At 62.8% G+C, this 9,552-nt stretch overlaps 2 long non-coding RNA genes across 2 annotated transcripts; one reads left to right on the forward strand and one right to left on the reverse strand.

Annotated features, from left to right (window-relative positions):
- Window positions 1–398: 398 nt before the first annotated feature.
- Window positions 399–6,043, reverse strand: LOC138846000 (uncharacterized). The gene is made up of 3 exons (XR_011383326.1): window positions 5,935–6,043; window positions 4,951–5,035; window positions 399–4,605 (listed from the first exon to the last, which is right to left on the reverse strand). It is a non-coding gene; the product is annotated as an uncharacterized lncRNA (long non-coding RNA).
- A 1-nt stretch (window position 6,044) lies between these two features.
- LOC138846001 (uncharacterized) lies at window positions 6,045–7,233 on the forward strand. Its single transcript, XR_011383327.1, has 2 exons — window positions 6,045–6,376; window positions 6,512–7,233. It is a non-coding gene; the product is annotated as an uncharacterized lncRNA (long non-coding RNA).
- Window positions 7,234–9,552: the final 2,319 nt, after the last annotated feature.

The raw sequence follows: 9,552 nt of genomic DNA on the forward strand, positions 1-9,552 counted from the left end.
GGGCCAGGCAAAGCCAGGAGCCAGGAACTCCATCCTGGTCCCCCCACGGGTAGCAGGAGTCCAAGCACTCAGGCCGTCCTCCGCTGCTTTCCCAGGGGCATTAGCAGGGAGCTGGATCGGAAGTGGACTGACCCGCTGAACTATGACGCTGGCCCCCGAGTTTATTATCACCAGCGGGGTCTTCCCAGGGCCCGGGAGGATTCAGCCGTCTCCCTGTCACCCAACACCCAAGCTCCACACCCCTTGCTAGGAGAAGAGTGGCGGCTTCTTGCCCGGCTCAGCCCCTGGGTCCACAGCTTCCGGCTTGGGGTGAGAGGGAGAAGTTGAGGAGGCCCTTCCTGTCCCCTCCCGCTCTCTCCCAGGTCTTTCCTCCATGGGCCTGGCACGCATCCTTCATGTTTTTCTTTTTTTTTTCCTTTGTAAAGATACATTTATTTAATTATTTGAAAGAGTTACACAGAGAGAGAAGGAGAGGCAGAGAGAGAGAGAGAGAGAAGAGAGAGGTCTTCCATCCGCTGGTTCACTCTCCAGATGGCCGCAACAACCAGAACTAAGCTGTTCTGAAGCCAGGAGCTTCTTCCTGGTCTCCCACGCAGGTGCAGGGGCCCAAGGACCTGGGCCATCTTCTGCTGCTTTCCCAGGCCACAGTAGGGAGCTGGATCGGAAGTGGAGCAGCCGGGACTCAAATCGGCGGCCCTATGGGATGCCGGCACTGCAGGCAGTGGCTTTACCCCGCTGTGCCACAGTGCCGACTCCCCGAGTTTGTTCTAGCAGTCCTCTGAGGGCTGGGGGTTCAGTGTTTCCTGGGGCTGCCAGAACGAAACAGCAGAGGCTGAAAACAACAGCCGTGTTCCGTCTGCAGGGCGGTGCTCTCTGAGAAGGACCCAGGGAAGACATCTCCCCGCCGTGTGCAGGGCAGGAAGCAGCCCTGGGCCTTCCTCGGCCTGGGGACCCATCCCCCCATCCCTGCCTCCCCCCTCTCCCTCCCTGGTTAAGCACAGCAGGCACTGGGTTGGGACCCAAACTGATCAAGCGTGGCTCACGGTTCCCGGATGACAGGTACAGACACGGTCACGTCTGTGGGCTCCATGTGGCCCTGGCTTTGACGGGGGACACGAGTTAACCAGGGACTGAGGGCCGGGGGATCCCCGCTGGAGAACATCCTTCCTTCCCCCGCATCTTCCAGCAAGAGCACGGGGAACGCGCTGGCCCTGCTCTCAAACCGAGGGCACACGCGCAGCGCCCCGTTCCGACCTGCACGGAGGACAGGCTGCAGAGGCGCCCGGGGGAGGAGCTGGCCGCTGCGAGGCAGGCCGTGTGGCGCGAGCGTCCTTCCTAGGGAGGGAGCGAACCTCGGTCGCCGGGCTGGCACGGCCTGGCGCTGCACAGACGTTGCCTCACTCAGCCGCAGGGATGCTTCCTGCCGAGAGCTCCAGCCTCGGCAACCTCAGATGACCCCGTCCACTGGGCACAGCATCGCCCGGAGAGCGCACGCTGAGCCTTCCTGGGCGTGTGCGTGCGTGTGTGTGTGCGTGTGTGTGCATGTGTGTGCGTGTGTGTGTGTGTGTGTGGAGCCCTGGAGCCTGGCTTGGGAAATCCGGACGGTGTCACGGCTCCTTGGCAACTTCGAGGTGAGGCCAAGCGGCCGGCCAGCCCTTCCCGCCGCCCTGCGGCAGCTGACAGCGAGGCGGAGACCTCCTTGGGCAGGTGCTTCTGAGCGGGGGCCGGCTGGGGGTGGTGCCAGGCTTTCACCTTTCATCTGCACCCTGCACCCTTCTCCAGGTCAGAGAGGCAGCCGTGGGCGGGGGAAGGGCCGCAGCCCCTCTCTCTGCTCCCTTTGCTGCACCTGCAGCCCAGGACCCCTAGGGCTTCTCAGGTACCCAGCTCTTGCAGAGCCTGGGAAAGGAGAGGGAGGCTGCCGGGAGGCACGGTGACGCCAGCACCTGAACCACAAGAAGGGGACCGCGCTGCCCCAGCGTACCCACAGCTGCTCTTCTGGGGCCGGGAAGTCAGCTGAGCACCAGGCAAGCAGTGCGCAGGTGTTGGGGGAGGGGCTGTCGCCTGGGCCCCCTGGCTCCCACACCCAGAAGGCCAGACGGATTGGGAATTAGGAGCAGGGGTCTTCAGCCCAGGTGGGCTCCTCACTCTGCCCCCCGCCTGCCTCGTGGGGGTGGGATGATAGCAGTCCCCACTTACACCCACAGTGCAGAGAGCGCCCCTGCTGTGTCAGCACTGGCTGCCCTGATGCCTCTCAGAGGGGCCTGAGTCCCCCCAACCCTTTTTTTCTTTTTGCAAACAATACTCTGGCACTAAGCAATGGCCTCACCTGCTCCGGGGAGCAGCCAAGCCCCGGCAGCCCCTGGGAAATCAGCGACTGTGCAATCACATCCCAGGCCTGCGCCACGCCAGGCAAGCGCTCCCTACGCAGGGGCCTCCCGGGCTGGCCTGCCCGACCACAGGACAAGCAGGCTGTCGGCCAGGAAGTTACAGTAAGTCAGGCCTGCCTTCCTTTTGTGGATGCTGCCCCTCATCCCACAGAGGAAAAGGGGCCCACAGCCACTTCCCAGGCTGGCGCCCCTGGTCCCCCAACACACACACACACACACACACACACACAGGCCGGGCTTCCCAAGGAGCCCCCCAGGGCCCGCCTCTCCTCCTGGCAGCCCCAGGGCCCAAGCAAGAGAGGTGACTCATGGCAGCCAGCTGGGCTGTCCAGAGCAGCCCTTCCCAGGAGGCAGGGTTCAAGGTCACCCCCAGGGAAGGGAGAGGAGGAGGCTCTGGCAGGCGGGTGGGCCAGGTGCGGACACCAGCAGGTCTAACTGGTGCCCTCCAAGGCGGGGGGATGGGAGGGGTGGCCCGGAGACCCGTGCCGAGAGCCACGGTGCGCAACATTGCCACTCTGATCCAGGGACAACAGCCCTGTACTGGAAGCTACCACCTGCCTCTTTCTTTTTCTTTTTTTTTTTTACAGGCAGAGTGGACAGTGAGAGAGAGAGACAGAGAGAAAGGTCTTCCTTTTGCCGTTGGTTCACCTTCCAATGGCCGCCGCGGCTGGCGTGCTGCGGCCGGCGCACCGCGCTGATCCGAAGCCAGGAGCCAGGTGCTTCTCCTGGTCTCCCATGGGGTGCAGGGCCCAAGCACTTGATCCTCCACTGCACTCCCGGGTCACAGCAGAGAGCTGGCCTGGAAGAGGGGCAACCGGGACAGAATCCGGCGCCCCGACCGGGACTAGAACCCGGTGTGCCGGCGCTGCAAGGCGGAGGATTAGCCTAGTGAGCTGCGGCGCCAGCCCACCTGCCTCTTAACAGTTGAGGAAACGGGCTGGACGCGGTTAAGGGGGCCGTGGCCGTGGAGCGTGGGGGAGGCCGGCCTGGCTGGGCCTCCCGCTCAGCCTGGCTCCCAGTCAGGAGACCAGAGGGTCCCACTGTGTCAGACCCCGCCCCTTGGGGCCCAGGACCACCCAGGTCCAGGACAGCATCTGAACGAGGGAGAGGAGCCTGGATTTCATCAGGTGCCCCTCGCCAGGCCCTCCTGCCCACCACCTGCGATTCCCCTGACGCCCGCTTTGGGCGTCGGGGACCCAGCACGGCCAGGGGCCTGTGTCCGTGGCCATGGCAACCACTGCGCTGTTGCTCCCCGGCCCAGGCGGCGTTTGAAAGGGACTGGAACTCGGCCCAGGTGGCACAGCCAGCTGTGAATTCCTCAAGCCTTCCATCAGCCCGGCCGTCCCGACGGGCTTCATCGCAGGCCGTGAGGTCAGCGCTCGGCCCCACCCGCTCCGGGTCTGGCCACGCGCCTGGGATACCGGCCCCGTCCCCTGCCTCCACCCCCACCGGGTCCCAGTCCTCCCCCCCCTCCGCAGGGGGCCCAGTCCCCGCCTCCTGGTCTCCACCCCCTGCCCCAACCTCCAATTCAAACCCCGCCCCACCCTGGTCCCAGTCCCTGGCCTGCACCGTGCAGCCTCCTTGCGTCCCGGGCCCTGTCCTGCGCCGGGGATCCAGCTCCTCTGTGCGTCCCCTGGCACCCGCCGGCTGAGCCCTATTTCAGGCACTGGCGCTGCGGACCGGGGCCACCCTGCCGGGAAGGGAGGCTATTCCAGGCCAGGCCGGGCAGCTGCGACCCCAGGCCTTCCCGGCAGGGTGCGCGCCCGGGACAGAGGGTGAGCTAGGGCGGGACTCCCTCCTATTCCCCCCCACCCCGCCCCCTGGCCAGAGCCAGTGCCTGCCTGCGGAAGTGAGGCCAGGCAAGGGCCATCCCAGCCAGTGTGCTGCGTGGGGTTCCCTCCTGCAGAGTGCAGGAGAGGGAGGTTCACCCCATGCCCACTCTGTCGGGGTGGTCTCCACACCCCGCCCCTGTGTGTGCTTTGTGCAGCCTTCCTGATGGGCCGTGGGGATCAGTGCTGGACTCCCTGGTCCCCTGACAGCTGTCACACTTGGGGCACAAAGCCCCAGCTCCTTGGGGTCCTTTTGTATCCTGTGGCAAAGCCTTGTGGTCACTGCCGTGGGTGGCTGTGGCTTGGTGGAGGGGGCCACTGGACCTTCGCAGCCACAGTCTCCATGACAGGCGTCTTTGCTGTTCGTCCCACGCCAGGGACTGCCATACCTGAAGGATACACCGCACCATCACAGCCCGAATCTCCCCTGCCTGAGCCAGAGGCGACCCAGGGGAGGGGAGGGGCGGAGGCGGCTGACACCGTGCTCCTGGTGAAACGTGAGCCTGTGAAGCGGTCAGGGCGGGGCTCGGGGGGAGGGCTGTCTCTGATCAGCCCCGGGGGTGTCAGTCTTGCCAGGACTTCGGGGTGCAGGGAGCCAGCGGCCAGAATCCGCACGAGGGTCCTCTGAGCTCCGCCGCAGCGTTGGGGTGCAGAAACTGAGACTGAGGGGGATTCACCCCCGCCCCCGACCCCCCCCCCCCCCCCGCCACAGAGCTCCTCTCTGGGGAGCCCACCTCCCAGCTTCCTCTGTTTCTTCTTTCCAGTGATTGCACGGACGCTCTTGAGCTGTAAAACGCAGGTACTGAGCATACAGTCGTCCTCAATGAAAAGAAATACAGAGTAAGCCAGGCAGGAGTACAACCGGGGTGCTCGCCCCGCGCCTGCCCCGCTCAGCTCAGAGAAGGAAGTAGTAACCGCCACCGCCACCGGCCTGCGCCGTGACTGACACCTGTCACACCTTGGGCTAGCCGGGGCGGGCGCTAGAATCTGGGGAAAGAGGACCGGGCACTGGGAGAGGTGCGGGGGCTGCAGAGAGAGAGGCAGGCGGGCAGGCAGGCGGGCCCCGCAGGAGCCGAGCCCCGAGGTCTCGCCGGGCAGAGGGAACCCACGGCACCAGCGCCCTCCGTGGTGAGTGGGGAGCAGCCTCCCCCTCCCCTGTTGACTCATTTGTCAACAGAGTTCACTTCCTCCCGGGGAAGTGGAAGAGTAATCTATCAGCCGGTCATCAGGGTGCAAGTCATGGAGGGTTCACCTTGCTCCTTCAAAACTCCAGGCTGAGGCCCTGGCTTCCAGGTGTGCACCTGCTACCGCCGAGGGCTCCCAGCCGCCTGAGACAGAAGGCCAGGGCAGCATCCTGGGAAGCCCGCTCGGATCCTGGGGTCCCCTTGTTCACAGCAATGAGGGGGGGCCCTGCCGAGGGCTCCGGCCAGGCCCTGGCCCTCCCTCCTCGCACAGGGGTAGGGGCTCAACAGGGGTCCCGCCTGCCTCCTTCTTCCCCTGCTCACCAGCCCCGCCCCCACCCTGTGCCCCCTTCTAGGGTTGAACGGAGACACGCAGGCTGATTTCCCTTAAAGATGAGTGTTTCACAGACTTGGGCAATTGGATAAGTCAGAGGGCTCATTTCCGAGCTGGAAGAGAAGGGGGAGGGCCCACCCAGGGAGAGGGGGCGGGGCAGTGTGAGAAGGGAGGGCCAGGGAGGGGGGACCGGGAAATCTCACCCACTCTCACTTCTGCTTTGCAGGCCGTGGACCGGGAGCTGTGCACAGCTTCCTCCCGAGAGCCCGCTGGCCCATTTGCATGCCTCTCGTTGAAATTCCGGACCTCCAGCCTCCCCGCTTTTCCCCACGCCCCCAGCTTTGTTGGGGAAGCGAGGGGTGGGGACTAGTGGTGCTGACTGTCCCAAGCCTTCCCCTGGGTGATTCACTCCCGTTCCGCACACAGGCCATTTTCTTAGAATGTTGCAACAGGGGTATTGGGGTTTTTCCAGAGGTTCCCATTCGCCGTTAGCCAACCCCAAGCCCCTCACAGGGAACGCAGTGTGACCCCACTGGCAAGGGCTGGACGTTTGCCCTCTGACCTTGGTGTCCCCCAGCGTGGCACCCTTCTGGGGTCAGAGTTCGACATCCAGGAAGGACTCCTGTGCGGCCAGCCACGTACGCGGTACGCACAGGGCTCTGGGCCCGTGTCTGTCTTTCTGGATACGCCTCTGTTAAATGAATGGGAGGACTGGAAGTTACTTAGCCTTCATGAAGACACACAAGGCAACACACTTGCAAATGTCTTTTTTTTTTAAAGAGCCCCTCCTGGGGCTGGTGCTGTGGCGTAGTGAGGAGAGAGATCACCTGTGATGCCAGCATCCCACACATGCTCTGGTCTGAGTCCCGCCACTCCACTTCTGATCCAGCTCTCTGCTATGGCCTGGGAAAGCAGTGGAAGGTGGCCTAAGTGCCTGGGCCCCTGCACCCGCGTGGGAGACCTGGAAGAAGCTCCTGGCTCCTGGCTTCAGATTGGCCCAGCTCCAGCCACTGTGGCCAAGTGAGGAGCGAACCAATGAATAGAAATTTTTTCTCTCTCTCTCTCTCTGTGACTTTCAAAATAAATACATCTTTAAAAATAAAAAAGAAAGAGCCGGCGCCGTGGCTCAATAGGCTAATCCTCCACCTTGCGGCGCCGGCACACCGGGTTCTAGTCCCGGTTGGGGCGCCGGATTCTGTCCCGGTTGCCCCTCTTCCAGACCAGCTCTCTGCTATGGCCAGGGAGTGCAGTGGAGGATGGCCCAAGTGCTTGGGCCCTGTACCCCATGGGAGACCAGGAAAAGCACCTGGCTCCTGGCTCCTGCCAGGATCAGCGCGGTGCGCCGGCTGCAGCGGCGGCCATTGGAGGGTGAACCAACGGCAAAAGGAAGACCTTTCTCTCTCTGTCTCTCTCTCTCACTGTCCACTCTGCCTGTCAAAAAAAAAAAAAAAGTTAAAAATAAAAAAGAAAGAAAGAAGAGAACAGAAACTCTCCCGAGTTTTACCCAGGTTGTGGGGAGGCTGAGTGGATGAGCACCAGCCACCCACGGCAGACGGTGTCGTGAGACCCGGGAAGCAAGCAGACAGGCAGGCGCTGTGGCTCGGTGCTCCGGCTGCTGCCTGGGACGCCCTCACCCCGTACCGGAGGGCCTGCGGCCAAGTCCCACCTCTACTTCCCATCCAGCCTCCTGGCAGAGTGCACCCTGGGAGGCACTGGGCCTGCCACCCCATGGGAGACCCGGATGGAGCGCCTGGCTGCTGTCCTCCGCCTGCCTTGGCCCCGGCTGCTGTGGGCATTTGGGGAGTGGACCAGCAGACGGAAGTTCTCTCTGTCTCTCCCTCTCTATTATTCCACCTTTCAAACGAATCAGTAAATCTTTTTTAAAAAGGTGGCCCCGGCACCCATGTGCAAGACCCAGAAGCAGCTCCTGGCTCCTGGCTTCGACCTGGCCCAGCCCCAGCCATTGCAGTCATCTGGAGAGTGAGCCAGAGATGGAAGACCTCTCTCTTTCTCTCTCCCCGACTCTCTCTCTCTCTCTCTCTCTCTGACTCTCTCTCTCCCTCTCTCTCTCCCTGCTTCTCTCTCTCTCTGACTCTCTCTCTCTCTCCCTCTCTCCCTCTCTCTCTCTCCCCACTCCCCCTGCCTTTCAAGAAAAATAAAATAAATATTTTTATAAAATGAAAATAAAAAGAGGTGGACAAATCCAGGATTGCCCAGAGTGTAATTTATTGGGGATTTACAGACAGAAGTGTTTGCAGACAAAGGTGCTGTCTCCTGGGAAACTGGCCGGGCCTGGCTCTGTGGCACAGTGGGTAGCGCACTGGGCTTCTAGTCAGATGAGAGAATTCCAGGCACCGGCGCTGCTGGAGAACATTCCTCGGATTCCCTGACAGCTGTGTCTTCTCCGCAGGGTTTGGGATGACAACCAGAGCCACCTGAGGAGCAGGACGTGCAGGTCTGGGTGCTCCCCTGTCTGAGCACCCGCACCTTCAGAAGGGGGAGAGGGAGAGAGGGGGAGGGAGGGGGAGAGGGAGAGAGAGAGAGGGAGAGAGAGAGAGAGGGAGAGAGAAAGGGAGAAAGAGAGAGGGAGAGTCAGAGAGAGAGGGAGTGAGAGGGAGGGAGAGAGAGAGGGAGAGAGAGAGAGAAGGAGAGAGAGAGAGATTGAGAGGTAGAGTCAGAGAGAGAAAAAAAGAGAGAGTCAGAGAGAGAAGGGAGAGTCAGAAAGAGAGAGAGAGAAAGTCAGAGAGAGAGGGAGAGGGAGAGTCAGAGAGAGAGGGAGAGGGAGAGTCAGAGAGAGAGGGAGAGGGAGGAGGGGAGGGAGAGGGAGGAGGGGAGGGAGAGGGAGAGAGAGACGTCCATCTGCTGCTTCACTACTTGGCTGAAGCCAGGGCCAGGAGCTCCCTCCCAGTCTCCCTGTGGGTGCAGGGCCCAAGACCGGGCCGTCTTCTGCTGCCTCCCAGGTGCGTTAGCAGGGAGCTGGATCGGAAGCGGAGCAGCCGGGACTGGAACCAGAACCCTGATGCCTGCTTGGACTCCAGGAAGGGAATTTCTCCGTGGGGTCAGCAGCTCAGGACAGAGCCCCTGGCGGTGGCTGGCCGGGCCCTAGACTTCAGGGGAAGTTTCCAAAGTGTTCAGGGAACTCTGGCAAAACCAAAACCAAAACCACAGCACAAAAACCCCTACAGAATCCAAGAATGAAAAGGATCAAGGAAAGTGGGAAAGCGGACAGGGTGGGGTTGGGGTGGGGGGTCCACAGTTCGGACGATCCAATCGCAGCCCAGTTCTACGAGGAGGATGGTTGGTGGGCGGGGCTGTTGCACGGAGACAGGGAGTCTGCAGGAATTAGCGGAGGTGAGAGGAAGGGGAGGGGGCAGGGGAGCCCTGGGGCCTGGGGGGAGCAGGGGCTGTGAGTGAGGACAGAAGAGGGAAGAGAAGGAAGAGCTCCTTCAGTGAGCGCCCACTGTATACCCGGCTGCCTCCAGGCCCCACAGGGCAGGGGCGGCTGCGCACTTCCTGCGGGGCTCACACCGCCAGGGCGCCCGCAGCCCCGGGCCGCCCGCCTGCTCCGCGCTCCAGCGGCCTCTCTGTCTGACTCACTCAGAGAGCCGGCCAGGTGGGGCCGAGGGGAGGAGACGGAGCCGGCTGGGCAGGAGCCATGCCACCCGGGTCGGGAGGGCCTGGCACCCCAGGCCTGGGGGCTGCGTGTTTTCGGGGGAACCTGAGACTGGGAGATGGGTGAGCAGGTATCTGTGGGGAAGCCAGCATGCACGACGTGGATCACCAGCAGTGTCGAACAAACCCATTTATTCACGCCCTCAGTC

The sequence above is a fragment of the Oryctolagus cuniculus genome, chromosome 17, assembly GCF_964237555.1.
Source record: "Oryctolagus cuniculus chromosome 17, mOryCun1.1, whole genome shotgun sequence".
NCBI classification, from domain to species: Eukaryota; Metazoa; Chordata; class Mammalia; order Lagomorpha; family Leporidae; genus Oryctolagus; species Oryctolagus cuniculus.